This window comes from Cavia porcellus, unplaced genomic scaffold (genome assembly GCF_034190915.1).
Source record: "Cavia porcellus strain 051 isolate PalLab524CR breed Dunkin Hartley unplaced genomic scaffold, mCavPor4.1 scaffold_28, whole genome shotgun sequence".
In the NCBI taxonomy this organism is placed as follows: domain Eukaryota; kingdom Metazoa; phylum Chordata; class Mammalia; order Rodentia; family Caviidae; genus Cavia; species Cavia porcellus.
Window position 1 is genome coordinate 27561954 of NW_026947511.1, and position 5719 is coordinate 27567672.

The window sequence follows — 5719 nt, forward strand, 5'->3', positions numbered from 1 at the left end:
CTTGGTTTTTACTTTTTTAAATTTCAAAGATGTTAGCTTATTAAAGTCTAGAGGATATTATTTCTTTAGTAACATGGCACAATTAGAAAACATTAAAATACCACTCAATGAATAAATTCTTATTGAGCTAATACTGTGTGCCCAGAAAAACTCATCAGCTTCTCATCAGAGGATCCTGCTATATTTATAAACTTTTAAGCGCTGTTGGAAAATATTATGTCATAAACATTGTTAATTTTTTTTAACAAATGCAGGATTGAAATGGCATCCCTCATCAACATGCAGTCAAGGTTAGTTGTAAAGTTTAATGTGTATGTTTTTTTTTTTTTTTTTTGAGACAGTGTTTTACTATACAGTTTAAGCTGGCCTTGAGCTCACTTTGTAGCCCAGGCTGGTCTTGAACTTGCAATGATCTTCCTGCCTCTGCATCTGAATGCTGGGATTATAGGTGTGAGCCACCACGCCCAATTTGTAATGTTTAATGTGGAGAACAGCTCTGGGTTGGTTTGCCTATCTCAAGTATACTGTGGGTCAGAGGCACTGGTGTAACATTTCTTTTAATCTTAATTTTGTTTTTGAGGAAGGGTTTCCCTATGCAGTTAGGTCTGATTTTGAACTCACTGTGTAGCCTAAGCTGGTCTTGAACTCAGGTGATCCTCCTGCCTCAGCTGGGATCACAGGTATGCACCACCACATCTGGCTGGTTTTGCTTTTCTAAGTGTAGAGGATGCAGAGAATAACAAGCAAACAAGGTCCCATGGAGCAAGTAAACAAATAACAAGATGACTTCACAAGCGCTATTAAGCAAGGAGAACTGAATGACATGATGACCCTTCTGGGAAGGCACTGGTCCCGCTGTGGTGACCTGCAGAGGCCTTTGAGAAGATGGAAGCTGGCAGTGAGTCAAAGACTTTGAGAGGAAGAAAGCAGCCATGGAATAGTGGCTGGAGCCTGCCAGGGAGACCTGGGTGGGAACAAGCCCATGGGGGAGCCTGGAGGCCGGTGTGCCAAAGCAGCAGGGATGGGAGGAGGATGCTCTCTGAGAGCTGGGCCACAAGGCGCTATGGATGTGGGCTGAGGACTTGAGTTTATTCTAAGTGCAATGGGAAGTTGGTAAAATGTTCATGTGATGTGCTCAGGATTTCTAGGAAACTACTCTGGGTCTGCGGGAGAATAGATTGAAGTGGGACAGACCAGCAGACAATAAGACGAATGAACATAATGGCTTCCAATTAATTTTTTCGAAGAGATTCATCTCTAGTTTGCAGAATGGCTGCAAGGCCCTCATGACATATTTATAATTTGAGTGCATCTGTCTGTATGAGCTGAGCCATTTAAAATGTGATTGTTGCTCAAAGATATTTGAGTTGTGATTTATTAACTGTGATAATCAAAAAATAGATGTGTGCTGAAGGTCTTGAGTTTTTTCCTGGTACCCATCAAAAAAAAAAAAAACCAGAGAGAGACAGACAGGATCCCACTGTGTAGTTCAGGCCCACCTTGAACTCACTATTGTAGCACAGGCTGGCCTTGAATTTACAGTAATCCTCCTGCCTCAGACTCCTAATTCCCGGGATTACAGGCATGCACTACCATGCCTGGCCACTAGGTTTTGGTTTTTGAAAGCCTTGGATAGGAAAAAAATTTAAGAAAGAATTTTAGAAAATTTAAGAAAGAAATTTAGTGTGTCATGACCTCTCAGGAAGGTCGTGACACTATTAATTTTTCTTGTCTACAGGAGATAGCGAGACAGCCTAGTACAGGCTTTGAATGAAAATAGGGTTCAAAAATACACTTGTAGGGGCTGGGGATTTAGCTCAGCGGCATAAGCGCCTGCCTTGCAAGCAGGCAGTCGTGAGTTGGATCCCCGGTACCGATAAAAAGGAGAAAGACAAAAAAAAAATACACTTGTAAAACAAACCTGAGCACAAGCAGGACGAGGGCGAGCTACTGGCTGTGACATGACCTGCTGCAGCCAGGCCCAGCTCTCAGCACAGCTCTTCCCCACTTCCGTCTGCACTATCTCACTCACTTCTCCACTGGTTATCTTCATCACGCTGCCTTTCCTGTTACCACTCTAAGTCAGGTTTTGCTATCAGAAGACCCATCACTAGCCACAATCATCTGTCATCTTGTGTGGATGAGTTTTACATTCTTCATGTTCACCCAAAGCCACTGCTTGGCCAGCTGGGCATGGCAGTGCACGCCGAGAATCTCAGCACTCAAGAGACTGAGGCAGAAGGGTCTCTGTGGGGGTGAGGCCAGCATGTACTACACAGTGAGTTCAAGGCCAGCCTGAACTACGTAGTCCCTGCCTTGAAAAAAACTATATTGCTTGGATACTATAAAAACAAGGTAAAAAAATTAATAATGAAAACCACAAAGTATCCAGTTGCTTTACTGATTGTGTGAAACCGTTGGTGGCTTTATATTATATAAGGACCTTTTTAAAAATTTAAAAGAATGAAACAAAATGAAGAAAACAAAGATCAGAAAACACAATCTCTTACCAAGCTGTCAACATTTTTCACATAGATTAACATTTTGATTCTTAGATTTCTGTAAAAATAAAAAAGACTCAGTCTTACAGTAAGAACGTAGGAGGCCAGGAATTTAGCTCAGTGGTCTCAGCACCTGCCTGGCAAGTGTAAGGTCATGAGTTTGATCCCTGGGACCACCAAAAAAAACTTAAAGGGGATTTTGGTTTGTTTGTTTGTTTTACTATTTTCTTTTTTGATACTGGGAACTGAACTCAGGGCCTCCCACTGGCCGGGCTGGCACTGCACCACTGAGCTACATCACCTCCTCTATAATACGAACTTACTGCTTTATTTAGACTACAGAGTTTCATGCTCTGCTTCTGAGCAGTGAATCCTTCATCTGTTATTGTTTTCTGTGTGTGCAGTCCATAAAAATCTAACTATATTCCTTATAAGGAGAAATGAATTCCCAAGTTTATTGGGAAAAGTAGTCTAAGTTTCATTCCCTGAGGATGAGCCACTGTGTCTCAAATTGTACTTCCACAGCCTTTTATCTTCTTAATTAAAAACAACCTGTTGAGCCAGGCGTGGTGGTTCACGCCTGCAATCCCAGCACTTGCAAGGCTGAGGCAGGGGGATCGTTGGGAGTTTGAGACCAGCCTAGGCTATAAAGTGAGCTCAAGTTCAGCCTGAACTGCATAATAAGATCCTGTCTCAAAAATACAAAAAACAAAACAACAAAAAACCTATTTTAGCCAATGAATTCAACAGGATATATGAACCAGATATGAGGGTATGTTGCAATCATCTGACCTGAATCACAGGTACACATTTTAAAGGTGTCTCCAGGTTATCTTGGGGAGCGTGGAGAACAGGCAGACACCTGTAGATCAGCTGAAGAGAGGCCGAGGCCTGTGAGGCTGCTGTCCAGCAGAAACGGTCTACACAGCTGCAGACAGGGACTGCAAATGGGCATTAACCTGGAGCCCATTGGTTCAAGTGGTTCAAGGATTGATTGCTAATAAGGCTGCTTTTCACATGGTCAGTGGTGTTCTAGGGTCAACAGCAGGAGGTTACTGATGGAATTGAGATCGAACTCATGACCTCACGTTTGCCAAGCAGGCACTTATGCTGCTGAGCTAAATCCCCGGCCCCTCATGGAATTATTTAATGACAGCCAGAGGCTACTGAACAGTTGGAATAATTACACTTACATCTTTAGCCAAGGATTTAGCTCAGTGGCATAAGCTCTTGCCTTGCAAGCACTTGGTTGTGAGTTCGATCCCTGGTTAAAAAAAAAAAAAAATTATATATTTTTAATATTATGTTGTATAAACTATAAGGCGTTGTTTCCTGGGGTTAAATCCCAGCACTGTGTCAGAATCAGGTATGTCTTATGCAGAAAAAAGCTATGACAAAATTGAACATCTTTTCTTTTTTTGAGACAGGATCTCGTTATGCAGTTCAGGCTGGTCTTGAGTTCACTTTGTAGCCCAGGCTGGTCTTGATCTTACTATGGTCTGCCTGCCTCAGCCTCTCAAGTGCTGGGATTACAGGGGTACGCCATACGCCACCTCACCAGTCTCAATATCCTTTCAAAAAAAAATTTAAAAAAAAATTATATCAGGATATTATCTCAATCTGATAAATGCCATTTATGACAAACCTGTTAATATCATATTAAGTGGCGGAATTTCCCTCTAAAGTGAGAAATAAGACAAGAATGTCCACTATCATTGGGGATATCTCAGTGGCATAAGTGCCTGCTTGGCAAAGTACAAGGTCCTGAGTTAAATTCCGGTACAAAAAATAAAATGTCCACTACCACCACTCCTATTCAACATAAATGCTCAAAATATTAGCCAGGACAATTAGGCAAGAAAAAGCAAAGAGATATGCACATAAAAGAAGTCAAATTATCACTACTTGCAGATGACATGATCCTCTACATAGAAGACAACCCAAATCCACTAAGATGCCCAGAATCAATAAGCAAATTCAGTAGTGTAGCAGGTTAAAAAAGTTAACACGCACAAATCAATAGCATTCACAATAATGAACCCACTGAAAAAGAAATTAGGAAAAAAAATACCATTCACGATAGCACCAAGAAAAATGCTTAGGAAGTGAAAGACTTCTGCAACCAATGCTGCAGTATCTGAAGAAGACATCAGAAAATGCAGACGTTCCATCCCTGCTTCTGGGTAGGCCGATTCCATATTGTCAGAGAGCCATAACTCAGACATTGATAGACTGATTTAGCACAGTTCTAATCCAACTACTAACAGCATCCTTCCGAACTGGACAAAACAGTTGTAGAATTCACGTGGAATGGAAGGAGACCGAGCGACAGTAGCAAAAGCAATCCTGGGCAGCACGAGCAAAGCGGGAGGCATCACGACTACGAACTGGGGGAGACCCCCCCGCCCCCCACTGCAGGATGGAGGTGCAGGCTGGCACCCACGGCCTGCCATGTCCCTCAGTATAACTGCCGGGCGGGTGGCAAGACGCAGACAGTGGCAGCCAGCGTGGGTGTGCCACTGAGCGGTGGTGGTGGTGATGCGGACTCTGCCCCGACCGCAGGACGCGCGCAGCCTCGTGGGGTCCAGTGGCTCCTCCTGGCCCCCCGCTTCGAGACTCTCCTCCTTTTCCATTGCAATGCTGCAGTTTCCCTCACCAGCCTTTTCCTGTGGCTTCCTTAAGAAAGTTTCCAAGTCCCTCACTTCGCTGTGATGCTGCTTAGGAGTCTACCCAGGCTCTCTGTTTTAGTCTTGTGTTTGGCTGCTGCAGTCCAGCCCTCTGACCTGGGTAGGCAATCGGGAATGGCTTGCTCCTTAGGGCTTTTCTTAGCATCTGTATCTAGCTCTTCTAATTTGTGGCTTAGGAATTTATTGAATATTTCTCTCTCATGTACACATTTACATTTATTTCCTTTCTTTAGAAAAGTTATTTTAGGGGCTGAGGATTTAGCTCAGCGGCATAAGCACCTGCCTTGCAAGCAGGCAGTCATGAGTTTGATCCCCGCTACCGATAAAAAGAGAAAAAAAAAAGTTATTGTAAGTAATACTTTCTTAACAATTTGAGAAATACCATTGTTCTGTTTTTCCTTTTTTCCATCTATTTTTGAGGCACTGGGGGTTGAACCAAGAGCCTTTGCACTAAGCTACATCCCCAGCATTTTTTGTTTTTGGGTTGGGTTGTGTTTTGGGGAGACAGCTCTTTCATGTCAAGGGTTTAAG